The sequence below is a fragment of the Pantherophis guttatus genome, chromosome 6 (assembly GCF_059756535.1).
Source record: "Pantherophis guttatus breed Tessera chromosome 6, ASM5975653v1, whole genome shotgun sequence".
NCBI classification, from domain to species: Eukaryota; Metazoa; Chordata; class Lepidosauria; order Squamata; family Colubridae; genus Pantherophis; species Pantherophis guttatus.
The window spans coordinates 74,213,799-74,239,061 of record NC_142068.1 but is presented as its reverse complement, the minus strand read 5'-3'; positions in this window follow the sequence as shown (position 1 = coordinate 74,239,061).

Sequence of the window (25,263 nt, the reverse complement as noted above, 5' to 3'; positions counted from 1 at the left end):
ATAGAGCTCTTATTTTTTCCAAAGAAAACAAGATGACATTGTGCTGTTGATGTTTTGTATTTTAGTTATTGATTGCAAAGCCTAATGCATAAAGGAAGTCACCGCTGGGTACCTGTCTTATATGGACACATATATCTTATACTTCCATTAAAAATGTTGGATGCATTTCTCAAAGCTGCCCCCATCTCTGTGGAGAACAGCTTCTCTTTTACTTAAAGAAGAAAGACAGTTCCACCTCATTAAAATTAAGCTTAACTTATTCCACTTTAGTGCTCGTTTTCCAAACTATGTTTTCTTTATGGTTGGTTAATAGCAGTGGTGCAAATAATAATATGTGTAAACTTTTGTACGCTTTAAGAAATCATTGAGTGGTTTACACTGCACGCCATTGTGATAGTTCTACATGGAGATACATGGAATAGTAGCTAGAGTTATTTTTACACTCTCCTTCTCTTTCCCATTAAGTGCCCAGTCACATCAGGAATGCATCGAGTAAGTCAGAATAGTGTGTATATATACCTTCAGGGAACCAAATGGGTTGATATGGCCTTTAAATACGTACTTGAAAGAATATCCCACTGGGATATGAATCACAGATTGTCCTATTTCCTCCTGGGCTCTAATGTATACATTGTGAGCATAAGAGCCACATTTGTAGTTAAGGCAGTTGAGCTAAGAACCCATTACATCAAACAGATTGAGGTTTCCCGTAAAGCTGATGTATTTATCTAAAGGTAGGTTCTTTGTATTTACCACATATGTGTTTTATCCTCGCTTCTCTTTTATCCATTTTATCCTAGAATTAGCTCTTGTATTTGATTCTTTTTTTTAAATATGATTGGATCTTTCTGATTTACCCCAGAACATTTTCTTGAGCAGACACAGTGGTGAGATTCAAAATTTTTTACTTGGTGGGTGTGGCTTGGTGGGTGTGGCAGGGGAAGGATACTGTAAAATCTCCATTCCATTCCAATCCAAGGGAAGGTTACTGCAAAATCCCCATTTCCTCCCGATCAGCTGGGACTCTGGAGGCAGAGAATAGATGGGGGCGGGGCCAGTCAGAGGTGGTATTTTCCAGTTCTCTGAACTACTCAAAATTTCTGCTACCAGTTCTCCAGAACTGGTCAGAACCTGCTGAATACCACCTCTGAGCAGGTGCATCTCCACAAACCAGCAAGATATTTATATTATATAAGTGTCTCTAAAATTCAGAGGACAATAAATCAATGCAATGCTCTGCCTACAACAATTCTGGAGGGCCGATATTTAAAAAATTCCATATGAGCTGAGACTCTGCCTCTGTGGAAAAGGAGGCCATTGAAAGTACAGCTCATGTCCTGTTGCATTGCCCTCTCTATAAGGATTCACAGACTCATTTTATGATTATATACCCCAGAAATTCCCATCTCTTTTTTTCTATAGGTGCTATTATCAATTTGGTATGATACAGTTTCTCTGAATGTAACTAGGTTTTGCTATACTGTCTGTAAAATTAGGCAGACCTCGGTCACCTTCATGATTTCATCATCACTTGTAATATATTACCATGCTCTGTCCTGTCCTGTTCATTTCAGTCCTGTTTTATTTTAATGTTTAACTTTTGTGCTGGTCTGTGACAGTAATAGAGATCGATTGATTGACATGGTTGTAAGATTAATCAGTTAAGAAACTAACTATCTAAACTATCTGACTGCTAAATAAATATACACAGGAAATCCTTCATTTACTTTAAAGCTGCAGTTCGTTACATGCTTATAATCCCAGATGAACACTGCCATTTTGTTTGATTGTGCTTTAAATTACTAGTAAGGACCATGAGACTATTTGTGGAAGCAACACTTTCAGTTCACTTCTACATGATCTCTAAATCAACCCAATTAGCTTACTGTGTGAGAACACATTACAGTCAGGGGTGGGCTGCTGGGGGTTTACAGGGGTTTGGGAGAACCTCTAGCTAAGATTCCGTGCATTCGGAGAACCCCCAAATCCCACTCCTGGCTGGCCCCGTCCACCCCTCCCCTCTCCTCCCAGGAGTCCCCACATGGCCCATTTTGGATGCAGGTAAGTGCAGGGCATGCACGGAGGCTTGGGGGGGGAGTGAAAAACGGGCCTACTGGAAGTTCGGGAAGACCAGAAATAGCCCATTTCCAGCCTCCGGAGGGCCTCCAGAGCCTGGGGAGGCTGTTTTCACCTTCCCGGAAGTTCGAGGAAAGTCTCCAGAGCCTGAGGAGAACAAAAACACCCCCCCACACACCATGGTACAGGAGGCCGACTAGGCCATGCCCACCCAGCAACCGGGCAGAGAACCCCTTGTTAAAATTTTTGAAGCCCACCCCTGATTACAGTTATATAAGAAAACTGGAAACTGCAGGACAACAAAGGCAAATCTAGTGCCCTTTGCACATATGTTGTGTCACCCACCTTTCACTATCTATATAGTACTAAAATGCTCATGTCCATAACCTTTAAATGGGTGGAACAGTATATCATAGGGGCAAAACATTCTGAACCAAAGTACTTCAAATAGGCCAATTTACAGAATGTGTCCAAAATCCTGGACCCATGAATCCTGTGGAATTGAAATTTGGCAAATGTTATAAAACATTTTATGACAAAAATGATCATAAAGCATTTTATGACATTTATTTATTTAGCTTATGGCATATCATACATGGCACTAGCAATATATATTAACATTTCATCTAGATTACTAGTACATAAATAAAATATAAATGTTAAAACGATCTGTGTTCAAATACTTACATCTAGGGCATCTAACCACTGAAGCACAGCATTGTTTATATTTTTAAAAAATCAGATTACTAGACTGGTATATGCCCTCAGTTTACAGCAGCCATGATGTGATCTACAGTTTGATGTGAGACACTGGAGTCACACTGAGGGGAGGGTAAGAAATTATTTTATGACATAATACAAAATATCATAAAACATTTCCTATGGTCAGCTCCAGATGTTTGACTATGCTATATAGTTCAATATGGGCTAATTTCAAAGCAGATACAATTCTGAATATCTCCCTGAATTTTTAAGAACTTTTCAAGTACATGATATGTATATTTTCAAGTACTGTTTGTTGAAATTATTGAGGTAATTGGAAGTATCTCTGAAACAATGACCCAAGGCAATGGTGAAATCCTCTGCCAGTCGCCACGGTTCACTGCCCGCACATGCTCAGTGCGCACCAGACATGCACTGTGTGTGCATGCGCAGTCCGCACCAAATGCGCACTTTTGGATTTCCTGCTCTTTTTTTACTTTTAAAAGCATTTTTAACTACCGAATCAGTAGTAAAAAAAATGCTTAAAAAGTTAAAAAAGAAAAGTTCCGAAGATCAGCTGAGTGACACGCAATCATCGGAACTTTTTTTTTTTTTACTTTTGAAAGCATTTTTTTTACTACCGGTTTGTGGCGAACCGACCTGAACCAGTAGCATTTCACCCCTGACCCAAGGGTTCCTAGCTTGTTTAGCTGAGCTCTAAGACTTCAAAGACGGTTTGCTCATTATGCAACAAGTGATTTTGGGACCTGAGATCTTTTGGTAGCTAGCTCACTCCTACTACTACTCCCTTTGTGTGATGCAATCAATTATTCCAGGTAGTAAAGTTTCCAGTGAACTGAGATCTGGACTAGTTGGTCTTGAATCAGAGGCCTCAGGAAGTGGGGATAGAATCCTCCAGATTTAACAAGAAGGGAGATTTAGTGGAAGTCAAGTGGCAGCAGTTGCCCGTATAATCTGTCGCCAGTCTGATTAGATTCGGTAATATGGTTTGATTATAGCGAAAGCTTCCACGGGTTGCACACTACTTTGAAAATATGTTCAATTGACCACAGACTGCTTTTGTCAATGCTGAGTCTGACAACAAAGAGCAACCTGCTGCCGATGGACCTGCAATCAATGTGAATGCCCTTGAACTTTCTTTCCTTCATTGATCCTCATGGTCCATCAATATAAGCCGGGGACAACTACCAGTGTCCTCATGTCTACAAGTTAAAAAAAAACTGATATTGTTTACACTGTAGAATAGAAAATCCTCCCTAATCTATCTTCCTCTCTCTCATGCACCATTTCTTGATGTTCCTGCTGCTGACTTGTCCTGCCCCTTCACTTGAGTAGGAGGCAATCAACAGTCAAAACCCAGCAGGGATTCTGCTCTGCTGAATGGAGCTTTCAGTGATCAGAAGCGCTGAGCTGCACCAGTCTATTTTCACTTTTTTGTCCTTTCTTGAATGTTTGGTGGGGAAATAAGATAGGCACTGCATATAAGAGAATGCCCTGAAATTGTACTCGCTTCAGAGAATGAAGAGCCAGCGACCCCCCCCCCAAAAAAAAGCAGGAGAACGATGGGACAAGGAGCAAAGCCTCTAAATGGATATATGTAACCTTGCTTTATCATGGATTGTTGTTGTTGTTTTTTAATTTAAAGATTCCATCTTTCATTAAACAGTGTGTCATCTGGGTACAAATATTTCTGTGCAATAAGAATCAAAATTTACAACAATATTCATTACATTGATATTGATTCTCTAATCTTACAATAATAATAATGAGCATAATACATCTATTCATTTCTCCCTCTTAACATATCTTCTAATAAGAATATAATAATAATATTAAATATAATAATCTTAATAGTCATGTTAGTAAGAATCATCATGTTTCATTGCTTCTCTATCTCAACATGTTTTCTATATTTCACTGGTCTCCATTTATTTCTAACTTCTATTTTTATTTTCCAACCATTCATAAAATAACTCAGTTATTTGGCCTCCCACTGACCAGTACGCTCCCACAGAGAGGGGCTCCTCAGGGTTCCGTCGGCCAAACAATGTCGGCTGGCGGCCCCCAGGGGGAGAGCCTACTTTGTGGGGATACCGACCCTCTGGAACGAGCTGCCCCCGGAGATACGGCGGATCCCAGATCTGCGCACTTTCTGCCATGCCTTAAAGATGTTTTTGTTTCATCAAGCTGGGCTGACCTGACCATATTTTTTAAGTTGTTTTAATTTTAAATTGCTAAATTATGGGTTTTTTAATATGGGGGTGTTTTAACTGTGGGCCAAATTAATTTAATTGGTTTTTAATATTGTTTTAATTTTTGTATTTTCTGTATTTTATCTGCTGGCTGTTCACCGCCCCGAGTCCTTCGGGAGAAGGACGGTATACAAAATAAATAAATAAATAATAATAATAATAATAATAATAATAATAACAACAACAACAACAACAACAACAACAACTCCGATGTCATATAATACACAGCTTGTCCTTCCTCCTTTGTAGCAAGCGTTAATCTATTCATTTCTGCACATTCTAATATTTTCCTAATCACATTCTCATCAGTAGGGATCTCTCCGCTTTGTCATGGATTGTTGAGTTGATTGCATTTACAAGGCACCCTAAGTCATGGGCCATGGTGTGCCAATCGCTTTACTTTGAGATCACACAAGTTAAGCCAAAATCAAACAAATATAACTGCATAGTAGAATGAATTAGTTACTTTGTGAAAGCAGCTTTGCCACTGAAAGCGCTAATTCTGTATTGAGTGAACTGATGTCCGTTTTGGAAGGACTAAAGATCAGAAAACACTTTGAATAGGGCTACCCTGCAAAAAGCAATACCTTTTTGCTACTATTTAGTAGTCATTCAGATGTTTGCAGCCTAAATAATATATCCCTAAACTTTCATCACAATCCATACATTATTGGACAGTCAGTTGGTCAGGCCTAATTAGATTCATAAGGTTTCTCATAAGTTTTTCACTCATGCTTAGGCAACAAGCCTATTCTATACTGCACAGGTCAGAAAGAGGACTGAGAAAAAAAATCTATAGACCCATCACATCCTCGATATAAACCATTTCAATTCCTTCCCCCCAGACACCACTGTAGGGCATTGCATGCCAAAACAACTAGACACACAGACCGTTTTTTCCCCCTGTGCCATCACTCTGCTGAACACCTAATTACCACAGTACTGTCTTATGTCTAAGGATATTTACCCTTGCAGTCCGACTGTATTACCATTATCCTTCTCATCTTTTCTACTACCTTCTCCTATTGGCACCTTATGATTATATTACTTTGTTGTTTGCATGTAAACTGAGAGCTTATGAACCGGGGACAAATTCCTTGTCCACTTGGCCAATAAATCTACTCTTCTCTTCTCTTCTCTTCTCTTCTCTTCTCTTCTCTTCTCTTCTCTTCTCTTCTCTTCTCTTCTCTTCTCTTCTCTGTTCTACTCTGTTCTACTCTACTCTACTCTACTCTACTCTGTTCTACTCTGTTCTACTCTGTTCTACTCTATTCTACTCTACTCTACTCTACTCTGTTCTACTCTGTTCTACTCTATTCTACTCTATTCTACTCTATTCTACTCTACTCTATTCTAGCCCAGTCCAGCCCAGCCCAGCCCTCTTCTGTTCTTCCCTACCCCCATTCCTTCTCCTACTTCTATGCCTATTCTTATTCCTAATTTATTTTATTCCATTCCATTCTTAAATTGAGAACAAGATAATATCCAAATGCTCATTTCATCCATCTTGGACAATGAACTTCAGCTGGTCAGACACTGGTTTTACTTTTGCTACATGTTTCAAAATGGCCCTTGCACTTCTCAAAAGATCAACTCCATGATGGAGGATGGAGGACAAAAGAAAGGGAACCATTTGTCATGCCAGTTTTTCAGTCTGAAATGTGGGTGCTTGCTTATGAAGGAGTCAGTCTTGGAAGCTCTTTCTCATGTAGTCGCCCTGCACTAAATAAATACATTCTCATGTAGTAATTGCTTACTGGCACATGTGTGGTTAAAAAGCAGTGGGAGATAAATGAATAGAAAGCACTATTTTCTTTGTTCTGTGGCTTCTTCCTCCTTTCAGAGGTAACAAAAGTTCCTGGATTTCCTGTGAAACTTTGGTAGGCTGCTAATTTGAAAATGGGGCTGGCAGATAAGCATATGCATTTTTATCCAAATGCTGATATAACATCTTGTCACAAACCATTTGTAATATACTCAAGAGAGTCTATCCCAAGGAGACATTATGTTCTTAAGCATGTACCAGAAAGCTTTATTGATATTTGAACAAATACCAGCATGTGATCTAAACAAAGCACTAGATCTGTAAATCAAGTCTAAAGTAAATTAGTTTAGTGTATATCTCGTTTTATTCTTGATGTCATAACAGACTATTATCATCAACTTTGGGAATTGCATTTGCCTAGAGGAAGAACTGCGTTTACTTTTATTTTGCAAATAATTAAGAGTATTTGGAAGGCTCATTGTATCTGTAAATGAAAATGTGAAGCCTTAATTACCATTTCTATTATATTTTATTGGATTTCCTTTGCCAGTCAGACTTAAGGAAAGAAACATAATTTGGGGGAGACAGTTAGATATTCACTAGGCATTGAATTTAACGTTTCATATCATTAGGATTTTTCTGCTCAGTTTTATACATTATTTAGAATATTAACAAATTAGAAAATTGTCTGGGAAAATATTGCTGTGCTTTGCCAGTTGTAAGTCAATTTTTCTTTATATTTTGGCATGCTGCTTGCAAGGCTATTATCAGCTTTTCAACAAAGTCGATTCTAAATGTCTCTTTGGCTTCAACCTTTTCCTCTAATACAGTGTTCCTCAACCTCTAACGAGTTTAAGTTGTGCAGACTTCAACTCCGAGAATTCACTCAGCCAGCAGGCTGTAACCTATCATTTCTAACAGCTTTAGGCCATGAGACTTCTTCCATTTACATTGCCCTTGCTATACGGTTTCTCTGTAGAGGTGGCTAGAGCGCCTTCAGTGCTTCTTCCAGAGAAATCTGATCAGTTCTACTAACAAAAGGCACAAACTTTGGCTTGCACACACAAGCAGACAATGTAAGCATAGAATCAAACTCAGCCATTCATGTTTTCCTCTTAAAACCAAGTCTTGGGGAATCCTCCCCAAACTTGGTCCTCTTTTATATGTTAGACTCAACTTGCAGAATTACCATTTAATAAAACTTAAAACTTAATGTTCTGGAAGTCCAAACTTGAATAATCATTCATATAATTAAAAGATAGCTCCGGTGATAGATGGGATTAAACGTAATACTTATCTTGGTGTCTACAATTCTGTACCAATAAAAAGCATTAGGGATCTGCAAGGCGGTTAAGCCCTTCCTTGAGGAGGCACTTTACACAACCATGATAGTGAGATCTATCCTCTGCCACACAGAGGTATTTAGCATCACCTCTAATTCCCTGGGGCAATTGAATTCACCTAAAAAAGTTTCTGTGCATATAGCAACATGATGGCAAACCTATGGCACATGTGCCACAGGTGGCATACAGAACCATATGCATGCGAGTTCAGCTCTGGCGTGCATACGCGCACCGGCCAGCTGATTTTTGGGCCTTCCGGAAGTTGGCAAATGGGTTGTTTCCGGCCTCCAGAGAGCCACTGGGGTGTGGGGAAGGCCATTTTCACCCTCCCCAAGCTCCTAGAAAGGCTCTGGAGCCTGGGGAGAGTGAAACATAGGCTTTCCGGTACCACCAGAAGTCAGCAAATGGGCCATTTCCAGCCTCAGGGGGTATGGGGAAGGCCATTTTTGCCCTCCCCAGGCTCCTAGAAAGGCTGTGGAGCCTGGGGAGAATGAAAAACGAACCTACTGGGCCCACCGTGCCATCACGTGCCAAAAGTGGGGGGAGCATGGGGGTTGTACGCAGGGGGGCAGGATGCATAGAATTATGGGTGTGGGCACGCGCACACACAACACCCCCCACGCTCCCCCCACTTTTGGCACAAGATGGTAAAATGATGATATAGCATATAGCATCATCTATTGACACTGATGAAGGCACTTGGAACATGGTAAGGAAAGCAAGGTGGTTGCTTTCCTTCATTTTCAGGGACAGATGTTATTTGGCAAGGCAGCTTTGCCATGTGTTTGACTTGACACATTATCAAAAATAAAGAACCCTTTTGAAGTTTTGTACAGGCTTCCATGTGTTCCCAATAGTCCCATCTTATTTAGAGGACACCAGGATAGGATGGGTTATGTGAAGGAATCTTTCTTTCTGTGGGTCAGTCTGGGAGGGGAGGGGCAAAGCTTCAGCCAGTTCGCCGAACTGAACAAAGTTAGATACTGGTTCTACCGAACCAGTGCAAACCGGCTGAATCCCACCACTGGGTTTGCTGTTGCAGAAAATGTAGATGGGCTACCGCTTCTTATAATGCACAAATGACTTCTAAAGGCTAATAAACTCAATCATATGTCATGACTTAGACAACCAAAGAATAAGGCTTTGTAAACAGGAAGATTGCCTGATGTGCTTTAAAAAAGATCCATACTGATACAAAAAAATGTAATACTAATTGTCCCAAATTCATACATTTTTATGGAATTCTTTGAATGCCAGCTACAGTAGGTAATAATTATAGCTGTGTCCAATCCAGTCTCTGAAATTGAAGAGTTTTATTTAAGTAGTTCCAAATGTATCTCAGCATAGAAATTAACAGCTAAAGCAGAAGTGGCAATGATTAGTGGACCCAATCTGTTGTGAGAATGAAGGCTGCATATTTCTGAGTAGAGCAACAAAGCAAATTTTGCACGTGACAAATCCTTACCACAATTATTGCGTTTTTCGGAGTATAAGACACACCTTTCCCCCCCCAAAAAGAGGGTAAAAATCTGGGTGCGTCTTATACTCTGAATGTAGCTCCGCCCAACTTCTCAAACTGAGGTTTCAGTGGCTGAAAAAAAAGCATCAGAAATGAAGCTTCAGAAAAGAAGCCCCCAAACAGAGCTTCAGAGGCTTTTTTTTCTGAAGCTCTGTTTCGGAGGCTTTCAGAGGCAAGAAAAAGGTTTTTTTTCTGAAACGGAGTTTCAGAAGTTTCAGAGGCAGAAAAAAAAGCAAAAAAAAAAAAAAAAGCAAGGCACAGAGCTCACAACCAAGGAACCTGTTGCTAAAATTCACCTCTGGGAACAGCTGATTGGGGGTATTCTGGGAGGCCGATCAGCTTTTTTCTTATTTTCCTCCCCAAAAACTAAGATGTATTTTATACTCCGCTGAGTCTTATACTCTGAAAAATACGGTAACACAGCATTCATCACATTGGTTTTCCACTCATGATGGGTTTGAGTATACAAATAATCCTCAATTTACAACCACAATTGGGATCACAGTTTCCATAACTAAATGATACGGCTATTAAGTGAGCTAGCACAATGTTACAATCTTTTTTGCCCTAGTCATTAAGAGAAACACTTTGGTCATTAAATGCATCTGGCTTTCCCCATTGACTTTGCTTGTTGGAAGCTCCCTAGGAAGATGGTAAACAGCAATCACCTGACCCCAGGATACTTCAACCATCATAAACAAATCCTGGTGGCTAAACATGAGAATTTTGATCCCGTGACCATGGAAATACTGCGATGGTTGTAAGTTCAAGGATCAGTAGTAAGTCACTTTTTTCAGCACCGTTTGTTCTGCCCAGCTATGGACCCCAAAGAATGCAGCACAGACAAAGTCCGTTCAAACTTTAGTTTACTAAATAAACCAGTTTTTTACAACGGCTGTTAATTAACTGCATTAACAGCCACCAAGATTTCAAAGAATAATACTGAAAGCTTACTGTGGTTGGCAGAATGCCCAGAAGCAATTTGCAGGAAGCTGATAAGATAAGCAAGACAAGACAGGAAGGTATGTGAACGGAGTTGTTCCCTGCAAATTGCTTTAGTCGGCGTTCCTCCTTAAATAAGCTAAGGGAGTGGCCAATTAGCCCCAAGCCTTACTCTCGAGGAGACCTCCTCCTGAGGAGCCACTCCTGCCTTTTGGCAGCTCTGCGCACCCGTGCATCTAGAAGAGGCTCCTCCTCTTCATCCTCTTCACTTAAGGGAGCTTCTGGAGGTTCTGAAGGCCCTGGCTGAATCCCCGCCCCTGGCACCACATCTTCTCCAGCCTCCTCATTGTCTGACTTGAGTGCCAGCTGCATCGGCTGCTGGCGCAGAACCACCAGCCTCCTCGCTGTTCAAATCAGCTACTAGCTGCACTGGCTGCTGACGGGCCACAACACCGTTGTAACTCTGAACTGTTGTTAAACAGATGGTCATAAGTCAAGGACTACCTCTACATTATTGGAATGGGAACCTCTTTGAAATCTTGTAACCAATTTGATTGATGCGACTGTTTTAGATGTGGTGGCCAAAGATATGCTTTTCCATTTGGTGACTATTAACTTTAAGCCAAACATAGGGAAAATAGTATCGCTCCATACTTGCTGAATGGAAACTAAATGCCTTAAACCTCATTCACATCTTTAAAGTGTATGTGCTGAACACATAGAGAGGAGAAACAGATCCAGATTTCTATACCGCCACTCTCTAGCCATTTTACCTCTTACAAAAATGATTCCGATCAAACCCTGTTCAAACTACAGAGTTAAATTATGTGACCATCAGACATAATCTCTCTTCTTTCACATATTTGAAACTGGAGATGGAATATATCATCAAATATCTATTTGGATAACTACTACATAGTTTATGTAGGTCACTCCAAACTTCAGCTGTAAAAAGGAATCTGTCAAGGATTTCTTTTCAAATTAACTTGTTGGAACTGTCCAAGAGAATCCAGCATATTTTTGAAAACAAAACAACTACAGTATATTGAAAATTGAGCTCTTGAGGGTCTTGAGTGCACAACGAAACACCCGGAGGTCGGAGATCTTACGTATTTCTGGGGGCAGTTTTTTCCATAGGGCTGGGGCTTCCACAGAGAAGGCCCTCCCCCTGGGTGTTGCCAGCCGACATAACTTGGCCGATGGCACCCTAAGGAGACCCTCTCTGTGGGAGCGAACTGGCCGGTGGGAGGCTATTGGTGGCAGAAGTCAGTCTCGAAGGTACCCGGGTCCTGTGCCATGGAGCGCTTTAAAGGTGGTGACCAACACCTTAAATCACACCCGGAAGACCACTGGGAGCCAGAGCAGCTCGCGCAGGAGGGGTAGGGCTTATATTGGGCACACATGTAAAAATAAAGTAGGACTTACTCTCTGAGTAGGTTGTATTTTTGGGGAAACGTGGTAATAGCAGTATTGCAGAGTGAAGATGGAAAGAGCATGAATTCACTATTGAACATTAATCTGCTCAAGATAATGCTTCATCTCTTTCCACCATTTTTCTCATATTTTATCTCAAATATTTTAAATCATTTAATTAGGATTCTCCCCCTTCTACTGGGCTGCATTAATGTCAAGAAGCTCTTATAACATCATTCCGTGCTTGGTATTGTGCTATCCTTCTTTCAACTTTGAAAGGTTAATGTTGCTCCATCTTTAATCTCTTATACTTTAATTAACACTAAACCCAAATTCAAGTGAAGCATAACAATATTTTTTTTTCAAATCCCAAAGCTAAGAAATGCTTCAATCATCAAGTATACCAAGCAGTGTTTGAGTTGGTTAACGGGCAGGACCAATTTTAATCTCTGGCTCTGAGTTAAGATCATAATGGCATTTATCTTAAAGATACTCCAAGTCTTCAAAGAAAAAACAAGGAAGTCTAGTTGCATCCTGAAAAAGCACCGTTGGGACAGCCATGACCTGGATGACTGAGAATCTCTACAGTCTTTTAGCTATATGATTTGGGATGAACACCCTTTGAATGGTGTGGGAGTAGGAATGGATTTCCAGAGAAAAATTGCAGACTACAGGAGCCAGGAGCACCACTCAGGTGACCCTGAGGACACAGATAAACCTCCAAGGGCTTCAATGATCCTCTAAAACAGTGTTTCTCAACCTTGGAAGCTTGAAGATGGGTGGACTTCAACTCCCAGAATCCCCCAGCCAGCGCTGCTGGCTGGGGGATTCTGGGAGTTGAAGTCCACCCATCTTCAAGCTTCCAAGGTTGAGAAACACTGCTCTAAAAGGATGCAAATGACCAGCTGTCTTCAAGGAGTATAAATCCTTCCATTCCCCTCTATCCTGTCAGAGCTGAAGAAGCTTCTTGCATCACAAGCAAAACATCTTCAAAGAAAAAACAAAAAAGCCCAGTTGTCTCCTGAAAAAACCTCTTTGGAACAATCCTGGCCTGAATAAGTGAGAATCTCTATAGACTTTCTCCAAGTCTTAACTTATTGGTATTCTTGGGGTAGGGATTCCTAATGCAATATCTGAAGTGGTCTTTGTTATAGAGGCATGGCTCACAACCAATGGAAGGAATATGACCAAATGAAAAGTAATCAAAACTAGCTATTCTATTTTTGCTGTGTTGCCCAAAATAGAAAATCTCTTCTTGGAAGTAAAACTTAAGTAATTACCAGCTTTCTACTGTCTTCTTAGCACTCAAGGTCACTGCCTTCTCTCTAATGTTAAAAGGTAAAGGTTCCCCTCGCACATATGTGCTAGTCATTCCTGACTCTAGGGGGCGATGCTCATCTCCATTTCAAAGCCAAAGAGCCAGCACTGTCCGAAGATGTCTCTGTGGTCATGTGGCCAGCATGACTAAATGCCAAAGGCACAAGGAACGCTGATACCTTCCCACCAAAGGTGGTCCCTATTTTTCTACTTGCAATTTTTATGTGCTTTCAAACTGCTAGGTTGGCAGAAGCTGGGACAAGTAACTGGAGCTCACCCCATTATGCGGCACTAGGTTATTGTACAAAACTCTTCCTTGTGAAGGAATAATGGAAAAAGAAAATGGACAAATAGTAATAACTGCTGAAGCCATTTTCAGAAAGTATACATTTTAGTGGATATGTGGTAAAACAACTTCATGAATCCATATGCTTCTTTCCTGACAAGCATGAAATGAGGAGGAGAAAGCTCTCTCATTTTTCAGTTGCCTAAGAATGAGGGAGGTTTTCTGCTTTTCTTCACTATTTTGATTCAGCCCTTTTTTTGTAGTTTTATAATGCATTCCTGTAGCAGTCCCAAAGGTATATTTTATTGAATAGAATTTTCACAAAGTTTTAACCTTAAATTCAGAACTTACATTTGCACAACAACTTTAGACTGGTAATCCTATTCCATACAAAATGCGGACAAAATAAATCCAGACATGAAAGGCAAAGCTGAGAAAGAAACATATACTGCAGGAGGCATAACTTAAGAACAAAAATCTTCTTGAGACATTTTTGCATGCATAATAAGATTCAGTGCCCAAATCGGAAGGCTCAACTGTTATTAAAGCCACTAGACAGAGATTGTGCCTGACTGTATCAAATTTAAAAAAAAACATGAGAGAAAGATGCATCCCATTGAGTTTAGAAGTCTGTCTTTTCTTTTAGAATCCTGATAAAAAAAAATATGGAAAAAAATTGCTTCCAAGGAAAAAAGTGTTTTGCAATTGCATCAATGCAAGAAAGTTCTTCAGTAAAATCTCAGGCAGCCCATTCTACTACCATCTTTCCCAATTTTCCATTTTTTTGCCATCCATAATTCAGCTATTATTGAGCAGCCTTACAAGGTATTTTCAGAAATTATCTTAGGGTTTTTTCACACTTGTCTCTGTGAAGTAACCTTCTCAACAGAAGTATGGTTGCCATGAAGATGAACATGCTATATTTGTGGGAGACATTATCTCCTCTTTGGATCACAGCTTGAGGTTTGAAAGCTTCAGGCAATGTGGGTACTTAATTCAGTTAAGTATCTTCTGAATATACCAAATTATCTTCACTTAAGGCCTTTTCATTAGCAGAACATGCTGTCTAAATGGCCTTTGAAGTGGCTACTAACTATTAGATATATGCACTCCACATGCTCTACAAACAGTTTAGGAGTTATGTACGTGGGTGAAAAGGCGAAAAGTTGCTGCTAACTAATCATAAAGAATTTTGCAGTGGGGGATTTACAACCAATATTGTTTGCCTGAGCACTTCACGTAAATATTTATCTTAGTAAGCAAATATAGATATTTGATATTATTTTCACCACGAGGAAGCCAACCTTACGAATGCCTTTACTGTGAGATATATCTATGGATTTATTTCAGTGTATAGGCCACTGTAATCAGGACCAGCTGTTTACAGTATCATTAAAAGCAGAACGTCAAAATGAAACCAATATTCACTAAAAATGTAACACTGTTTAATCCCGATGCTTACCCCAACTCCAAACAGCCACAGTTAAGCTTCAAAAGCTCTAAGGAAGAGCTCCATCTCTACAGCCTTTCTAAAGATTCAAGAATATTTTCATTTAGGAATATTAACATACCTGCAGTGCTTCTCAAGTGTTCAGAAGCAATTCACAATCACTTTTCAAAATCTTGATCGTGTCCTTTCAAAATATAGCTGTAATTATCATTACTATGCAAAATCCAAGTTTAGTTTTCAGTCAAAACTTAGGCCAAGGTTTTGTATAGGTTTTATATGGTTGTATGCTGTACCATTAAGCACAAGAATTGTTCCCTATAGTTGAAACTCTGAAAATAGCCTTGCTAAGGGCTTCCAAGCTCTCCCTCTTTGCCATAATGTTTCAATAGGTCTATAGTACCTTGCAAAATTGTTTTAAGGTAATAAGAATAGAATAGGAGATAGATTTCCCTTGTGTAAGATATGTGCCCTGTGTTTTGAGCAAATATTTTGAGCAAAGGCGGCCCAGAAATTCAGCAAGAAATTCAGAATATGGTAACACATTGACTTCTGCTTCCATTTCATGACAGTTTCCATGATATGCTTGCTAATTCTTTAATTCCCACAGAAGATGAGAAGCCCAGAGGCTTGTCAACATGTTATATATTAGAGTGACAACCAGTCCCATTTCCTTGAGAGTTTAGAGCTTGCCCCAGGCTCTGGCAGACAGTGGCTACACTGCCAAAATGGGATCTTAAGGCTGTGGTTTTTCTTTGCTTAAGGTTTGGGGGTGCTAGAAAAACAAAACATTCCAAATGAAATAAATGCTGAAGCTGAGAGTTAACAACCCCATTAATGCCTGTGTTACAACATGTACCAAACCCACACTTTACAATGCTCACAACAAAATATTCAGTGTAGGATATATTGAAGCTCATGCCAAAGGTTCAAAGAATTGATGAATAAGGAAAATATAAAAGAAAGAATGAAAGAGAGAGAGAGAGAGAGAGAGAGAGAGAGAGAGAGAGAGAGAGAGGCAAGAAAGAAAAAGAAAGAAGGAAGGAAGGAAGGAAGGAAGGAAGGAAGGAAGGAAGGAAGGAAGGAAGGAAGGAAGGAATCCTTGTTTTGCTTCAGATCTGATTATTTTGTAACTTCTGTTTTTTTATCATGTGAATGATTTCTATTGTTGTATAATCATTTAAACCAAAATTTTGCTAATATAGCCACTGGTATGGCTATATTAAAATACTAAATGATTAAGTAACGATTAAGTATGATTAATCAGGGTCCCAGACAGGGGTGAAATGTAAAATTTGTTACTACCGGTTCTGTGGGCGTGGCTTGGTGGTGGTTAATGTGACTGGGTGGACGTGGCCAACTTTTTTAAAATAAAAACTTTTCAAAGCATTTTTTCTAATGGTTTGAAAAGGCTCTGCTGATCAGGCAACTCAGCTGGGATCGTCAGAGACTTTTCAAAGCATTTTTTTTACCACCTCTTTGGCCAAGAGGTTGCAGAAAAAAATGCTTTGAAAAGCCTATGGTGATCCCAGCTGAGCCGCGCGATCATCAAAGGCTTTTTTTTTTTTACTTTTAAAAGCATTTTTTCGTCAGAAGAGGTGATAGAAAAAATGCTTTTAAAAGTAAAAAAAAAAGCCTCTGATGATCGTGCGGCTCAGCTGGGCATGGGGGGGGGGCCGCACAGGGATTTTTGCTATCGGTTCTCTGAATCACCCGCAGCCATCGCTACTGGATCGGGTGATCTGGTCCGAACCAGGAGCATTTCAACCTTGGTCCCAGACCCTGGGACCCTGAATAACTATAGTAGACAACTTTCAGAAATAAGTCTTCTTTGTCAGTTCAGGACTCTGTTGTCTGGCACCAGAAAGTAGGCTACTCATATTTAGCATATTTATCCTTATATTCATTGTGGGAAGTTTTTGTTACGATACCCTTAATGAAAAATAATCTATCAAGGATAGACTGTCTCTCACTGTATTGTATTTGCATGATTAAATAACAAATACAGTATGTGTTTGTTCAGTCATGGCCATAAGCACATAAGAAGAAACAACAGAAATAGATGTTAAAGCCAGTAGGTGGAAGTTACTAAAATAAGTAGATGCTGAACAAAAATATTTACTGTAGATTTAATCTGGGTAGCTAATAAACTAATAAATCAGACTAATAAGAGGAACCAATGTTGGTACTTTCTATTGCATCAATAGAAAAAAAATGAGTTTGAAAAGCTTGTCTAGGACAATCAAGCATTTTCCTTTTACAGAAAAAGGAGAAATGATGTTGTTGCTATTATCGTTATATTAGAAGACAAGCTAGATGCTTTCTATCTTCAAATATAATAATTAAATATCTATTATGAACAACAGTAATATGATCCACCCTATTAAGCTTCTCCTACCAAGCTGAATTAAAAATATTCAAATACACAGAACTACTGATTAGTAGATAGTCAGTGGTTAAAGCAGGGGTGAAATCCAGCAAGTTCTGACAGGTTCTGGAGAACTGGTAGCGGAAATTTTGAGTAGTTCGGAGAACCAGCAAATACCACCTCTGGCTGGCCCCAGAGTGGGGTGGGAATGAAGATTTTGCAGTATCCTTTCCCTGCCACACCCACCAAGACACGCTCACCAAGACACACCCACAAAACCGGTAGTAAAAAAAAATTGAATTTCACCACTGGGTTAAAGCCATTATGAAATAATTCGACTAATTACCCTGTATTAAATGTATGAACCTTATTTACAGCAAAATCAGTCCAACACTGCCCATGGGATGAGTAGACTAGTAGCCACTCTGTGTGCGAGCAATTTCTTGTTTTAATACCCGCAAGTTCATCACCTGCACAGCCACTTGGGTTTGATGGTGGTCAATTGGTACTTTATATTAGAGCAAAATATTGGTAATCTGTCTAGTAGGCTGTGACACGGCTAGAGGGTCCAACATATTACAGTCAGCTTCCTTCTATTGGCATCATAAAATCATTTGGTAATTCTGAAAATTGCTGGCTTGAAAATAACAAGTGTTTTATACTTCAGAAGAGATCCCAGAAGTGTACACTTAAAAAGGATTTTAGCACTCTAGAAAGTTAGCAAGTATCTATGACTGTTGAGAGGAAATTACCTCTCCCCACTTCTTTTTGCTCTTCAAGTGCATTTTGTAGCTTTTGCATAAAAGACAACATTGGTCAAGCTGTGTACTTTCGAATATAATGTAAGGGCTTTGTTTGATATTGGTTTGTTTTTTTTATTATTATTAAAGGCTCATTTCTCTTGAGTTAATCTATTCTGCATTGCATCTCTACATTAGGTGGATCTAAACCCATCTCTTTTCTGTGGTTCCACTTGTCTATTTTCAAGCAACCCACCAGGAAAACAAAGGAACATTCTCATCCAAAAAATTAAACTGTTTTCATGAAAGAATGTAGACATGTGGAATTAACCAATGGGTTTCACTCAGTTGATTGAAAGAGTGCATAAAGAGTTTGCACTTTTTAGGCTACTAGCTATGGTTGCCTTTTTTAGAGCTCTCTAGAACAGGGATGTCAAACTCAATTTCATTGAGGGCCACATCAGGGGTGTATTTGACTTTGAGGGGTCGGGGTGGTAGTGGCTGGGGTAGGCATGGCCAGGGTGGGCATGGCCAGCTTGACATCACTCATGTTGGGGGCACCTGTGGTGGCCAAGTGCTAAAGCAGGACTTCCCTCAGACCGTCCCTCACTCTCATTATAATCCCCTTCCTTCCTTCCTTCCTTCCTTCCTTCCTTCCTTCCTTCCTTCCTTCCTTCCTTCTTTTTCTTCCCTCTTCATTTTCCTTTCTTCTTCCTTCCCCTTTGCTTATTTTTCCTTCCTTGCTCTCTTCCCATCTTTTTCTTTGTCTTTCCTCTTTCCCTTTCTCCTTTCCTGTCCCTTCTTGCATGCTCAAATGCAAAAGGGAAAACATTTCTCCTTTTGCTTTGTTTTTAGTTTGTTTTGCTAGCCCTCTGACAGCGAAAATGAGGCTGTTCACTGGCAGAAGGCTGTAGAAGGCCCTTTGCATCCAAAAATGGGGCCTGAGGGGTCACGCGTGCCCGCTCCGAGCTCCGTTTTTGCTGGCAGAGTGCTGCAGGAGGCCATCAAGGCGGACCCTCCCGAGCTCCACTTTCACTGGCAGAGGCACCATGGGCCGATCCTTTGCTGTTTCCAGGGCGGTCCCACAAGCCAGATCTAAACACCCCACGGGCTTGATCTGGCCTATCGGCATTGATTTTGACATCCCTGTTCTAGAATGAATATTTTGCAGTTACGGAAATACTAGCTTACCTTATATTCCAAGATTTTCTCTGGAAGCTTATTGTAGACATGCTTAATGCAGGACCAAACATTCTTTCCATTTATGAAGTATGAGAAGCAGAGTCAAAACAGGTGAAATATTAAGCAAAGAGTCCAGAGTTCCGCTTAGAATTTGGACTAATGAGAAAGGAGTTAACTTGTCCTCTGAAGTTCTTTCCCCCCCCCCTCTTTTTTTTTTCTTCTGCTTAAAAAGCAATAAAAAGCCACCCAAATATATTTGCGGTGACCATCCAAGCTTCCATTATCAAACCTAACCTGTTTCACTTAGTGAGGTTAAAGAGAATGTATTTCTTCTCCTCTTCCTTCTCCGCTCAGAAAAATTGCAAATCTGAAAAAAGAAAAATAATCCACTTCAATTTTGATAATGTGTTTAAATAATTAGAAGAGCAATTTCATTTCATAATCCTATAAACACCTGTGGTGCTTATGTATTAACAATTTTTTTTTTAATTTTTTTTTTTTAATTTGATTTATATGCCGCCCTTCTCCGGAGACTCAGGGCGGCTTACAATGCGCTAAGCAATAGCCTTCATTCTTTTGTATATTTATACAAAGTCAGCTTATGGCCCCCACAACTGGGTCCTCAATTTACCTACCTTAGAAAGGATGGAAGGCTGAGTCAACCTTGAGCCTTGGCGAGATTCGAACCTGCAGTAATTGCAGGCAGCTGGTCTTAATAACCAGCTTAATAACAGGGTACCTTAGACCACTGTACTACCAAGGCTCTCTTTATCTCTCTTCGTCTCATTTTAAACATCCTTTGCATTGGTGGGTTGCCCCCGGTTCGCACCGATTCTATAGAACCGGTAGTAAAACCGGCAGGAGGCTCCGCCCAACAACCCTGACGTCATCAAAATGCTTCTGCGCATGCGCACGCGTGGCCCTGCTGCAAACTGGTAGTAAAGGTAAGCAGAACCCACCCCTTATCCTTTGTAATATTCAGGGTGTTTTTGTTGTTGTTGTTGATAGGCTAATCTTGTATATGCAAGTGAATGAAAGAAAGAAAGGAAGTGTGAGTATCCAGAAATAGGAAGATCTGAGTTTGTATGTTTAGGAGAAAGAAAAAAACTGAATTAGTAACGAAAATTAGCATTTTCAGTTCCAACTTCCTATTAAATACCATATTGGTATTTAAAAAAATCAAATCAGTAAATGTTCTTCTGGAAACGTAGTTCTTGAACCCCATTTTGTTACCACTGTCTCTACTATATAGCATTATTGAAAAGACATCTGGGAAAGCTATATTAGATGTTGGGACCATTTCATGACTTTTAAATGAGATTTTGTTACAGTTAAGAGAAATGTGGAGTTTTTATACATGTTAATTAATGTTAATATTTTAGAGCTCTGCGTGGATCTGTTGCTGGTAACTGAATTAAAGAAGATGTTACTTATTTAATTTGCTTATTATTAAGAAGTGGGTTTGGGAATGAATTGTTTTATCATCTTGGTTGGTTAAGAAGAGGTCAGGAGATAGGAAATTGATTATACTTCCCCAGAAGAAGATTCAGAATCATTTTCAAATCTTTATTGTCAGTGCACAATAAATGTACAATGAGATTGGTTGAGCTCCCTCACTGCATCCCCCCCCCAACACAATACAACTCACAGTGAAGACAGACAATCCGTAACCCAATGTATTAACAACCAACCACTTCTATTGCACCAGTGTGAACATGTTACACGTTGCACCGGCCCTGCAAGTCCATTGTATTACATCGTTATGATGTTATTTTGCATTCAGGAGTCTGACAGCCCACAGATAAAAACTGTTCTTCAGCCTGTTTATGCGGCTGGCTATGCTTCTATATCTCCTTCCTGATGGTAGGAGGGTAAAGAAGTGGTGACCAGGGTGAGAGGGATTTTCTTGGGGGACAGGGTTTTTTTTTTTCTTTTCAGTCTCTATTGTCTTTCTTAGTCTCTATTGCCTTTTATTGTTTTATTCAAACTTTTAATCAGATTATTTGTAAAAGAAAGACATCTAGGGTGTCTGCATTTACCAACTTAGGGTATGGATATTGCCCATCATCTACTCTTGCTAGGATATGCTGAGTAACGTAGCACTTCAAGATAGGGTGAAGAGAAGTAAGGGAGATCTGCAAATCCTTAATTTATAGGCTGTTTTTAATCATGTTCAGGCATGTGGTGAAGTTAAGATCAATTTGCAGAAGACTTTAATTTTCAAATATAGTGAAGTGGGGGGGGCAGTTGGAGGATGGAAATTATTAGATATTACTTTGATTAGAATTGTTAAGAACCCGAATAAATGAACTCTTCTAAAACAGGCTTAGAAAAATACATTCACTTTAATTAAATACACTAGAAAGTATGCTGACCTTAAGAAAACTCAGAATAAAAACAAAACAAAACTATACAACAGTTTTCTTTGGTGGATGAATAAAAAAATATTGCAAGCTAAGGGGTTTATTAAAAGTTAACTTGAAAAACAGGATGGGGGGCGGAAAGGAGTTGAGATTGTCTTTGTTTCAGCTACGTGGGAATGAGTTTACAGCTATATATGGCGTCATAAATGCTAATATCCATAAAAATCATTCAGGCCCTATGAAATTTTAGCAGCAGAAACCCACATTCCTTCTTTCTTATGCCAGGTAAAAATATTCTTTCTCAATGAATGATAGAATAAAATTCAACCAAGCAGTCTTTATATGCACAACACTGTTATCTGGTACATTCTTGATAACCAGAACTAAACTAAATAATCATGCAAAGTGATGTCAGCATCTCTGTAAAGATGATATAAAGTCTTTTTTTCCCCTGTACACAGCATAATTGCTGAATAACTTAGAATGATATTTTCCATGTTGCATAAAACGTTCCCACAGGCATGTTATTCTTCAGAAATGCAAAAAATAAAAATAAAAAAAATTGATAGCAAATCAGCTGAGAGTCGGGAGGCCGATCTAATCAACTTGCGCTAATTAACCGATGCTGAAGCTGAACGGGCTGTTTTTTCTTGCTGTTTACTTGCAAGGAGGTAAGTGCTGCGAGGCACAGGTCAAAGGGTGGGGGCCACCCTCCTTGCCACTTAGCTTCTCCTGCCCCCCCTTGCCTCTTACCACCCCCTAAGGCATTCCACTGCCCCAAGGGGGTGGTACCGCCCACTTTGGCAACCACTGGCTTAACTACTTAACTACTTAACAACTGGTTCTACCGAAGTAGAATCCCACCACTGGGTCTACCCATTTATTTTTGCAGGCGTCAGTCTACTCATTTGTTTTCTTTTAACACTGATCAGCTGTAGGGCGGCCCTTTGAAGCCCCGTGGCAGCTGCGAGGCCAATAAAATTATAAAAAAACACTGAACCTTTTGTTGAATTGCTGGCTCGCCCACCCCTCGCCCAGTGGTGCAGAGGGGCAGTGCAAGGGGCAGGGCGAGCCAGCGATTTAACAAACTGTTTGGCCGAACCGCCTTGAACTGGCAGAATCCCACCACTGAATCTACTCTAATTGTCGAGGAGTGACCTAACTAAAGTTCAAATGTTCATAAAAAAAGTTGATAAAACTTTGATTCAGATCCAGTTGTGTATAGCAGAAAAACATCTGCTGGAAATTCATCCGTGATGTCAAGGGTATTGAGCAGTGAAGGGAGGGAAGATAAGGCCCTCTGCATTCCATCAAACCAATTGGCACCTTTTCCAATTTTCTAGTAGATTTTTTTCCTATATGGTACTTGCAGCTGGAACCAAACAGGTTTTTGAACACAGCATCTGTTTAAATGCCTGACCCTGTAAGCAGACAAAGCTGGGTGGAATAAATATGCTGAAATCCCCAACAAATCATGTCTTTATTGAAATAAACTAGCTTTTTTGCAGCCCTTTCTGGACCGGGACGCCTTGCGCACGGCCACTCATGCCCTTGTCACCTCCCGGCTGGACTATTGTAATGCTCTCTACATGGGGCTTCCCTTGAAGAGCACTTGGAGGCTCCAACTGGTCCAGAATGCGGCCGCGCGGGTGGTTATGGGTGCAACTCGTTGTGCCCGCATGACACCCCTCCTGCGCGAGCTGCACTGGCTCCCAGTGGTCTTCCGGGTGCGATTCAAGGTGTTGGTTACCACCTTTAAAGCGCTCCATGGCATAGGACCCAGGTACCTTCGAGACCGTCTTCTGCCACCAATAGCCTCCCACCGACCAGTCCGCTCCCACAGAGAGGGTCTCCTCAGGGTGCCATCAGCCAAGTTATGTCGGCTGGCGACACCCAGGGGGAGGGCCTTCTCTGTGGGAGCCCCAGCCCTGTGGAATGAACTGCCCCCGGAAATACGCAAGATCTCCGACCTCCGGGTGTTTCGTTGCGCATTGAAGACCCTGTTGTTCCGCCAGGCTGGGCTATCGACATGATAATTTGAAATTGGGGTATTTTAAATTTTTGGGGTTTTAAATCGGCCAAATCTATTTAATTATTTTAATTTTTAATTATTGTTGTGTCTTGTGTTTTTAAATTGGCTGTACACCGCCCTGAGTCCTTCGGGAGAAGGGCGGTATAGAAATAAAATTATTATTATTATTATTATTATTATTATTATTATTATTATTATTATTATTATTATTATTATTATTATTTTAGGAAATGGGTCTGTTAATAGTGCAAGACAGCAAGCAGCCCTATATACAGAACAGTGCAGAGCAAAGTTCTAGCATTAGCAAGAGATAGACACCCACCCAAAATATAGATGCCAGAACCTTTACAAGTTCTCTCTTGGTTAATCTCTCATGTAACAATGCTGAAATCTCATAAGATTCAGGGGAAAGCATCCTTTCTCATCCTTTCATGCAAGAGATCACTGTAAAATGTATCAATTTAATGTTATCCAGGGCTGAAAAACGTTGCTGACCTAGAGTACAGGGGTATGTATATCAAACCTATTTTTGGTATTTCATCCCTAAAAGTTCACAATTAGGCTGATTGTACATATTTCACAAGCTACAGTTTGGCTGATGTCGGTCATTCTTCTTTATCAAACTGATTGGCAAATAACTGCCTTGATTGTTGCAATCACTAGTGCATAAAAAAGGACCAGTTTCTGAGCATGAATTCCAGAGTTTTTTAAAGCTTCATTACTTCCACAAGGTCTCACAACAACAAGGCAGTGGGCAGATGTTTTTTTTAAAGCGATTTCTCTGGTACTATTCTGATAAATCACATTACAACTAGCTTGTAACTATATTGTATCAGTGGTGAAATCCAATTATTTTTACTACCGGTTCTGTGGGCATGTCTTGGTGGGTATGGTGTGGCTTGGTGGGCATGGCTTGGTGGGCATGGCAGGGGAAGGATACTACAAAATCCCCATTCCCTCCCCACTCCTGGGGGAAGGATATTGCAAAATCTCCATTTCCACCCCACTCTGAGCCCAGCCAGAGGTGGTATTTGCCAGTTCTCTGAACTACTCAAAATTTCTGCTACTGGTTCTCCAGAACCTGTCAGAACCTACTGGATTTTACCCCTGTATTGTATTCTGAAGGCATGTCAGTACATTGTGTATTCTTTCCAGTTGATCTGATGTGGGCAACATTATGTGGGTTTGCCAAGGATTAGAGCAGGGGTCTCCAACTTGCCAACTTTAAGACTTGTAGACTTCAATTCCAGAATTACTCAGCCAGCATAGGGAGCATGGGAGTTGATATCCACAAGTCTTAAAGTTACCAAAGTGGGAGACTCCTGAATTAAAGAACCTAGATTGATGGTTTGAATATGCTAAAGATAAACCTTGGCTTTGGTTGTATGTGAGGTATTTTGATTTTTTAAAAAGTGCTAAAGTGTCCAGTGCTACCATTACTTTTCATGGGGAATAGGGCACTAACACAATTATGGCTAGTAACCTACTCCAGATC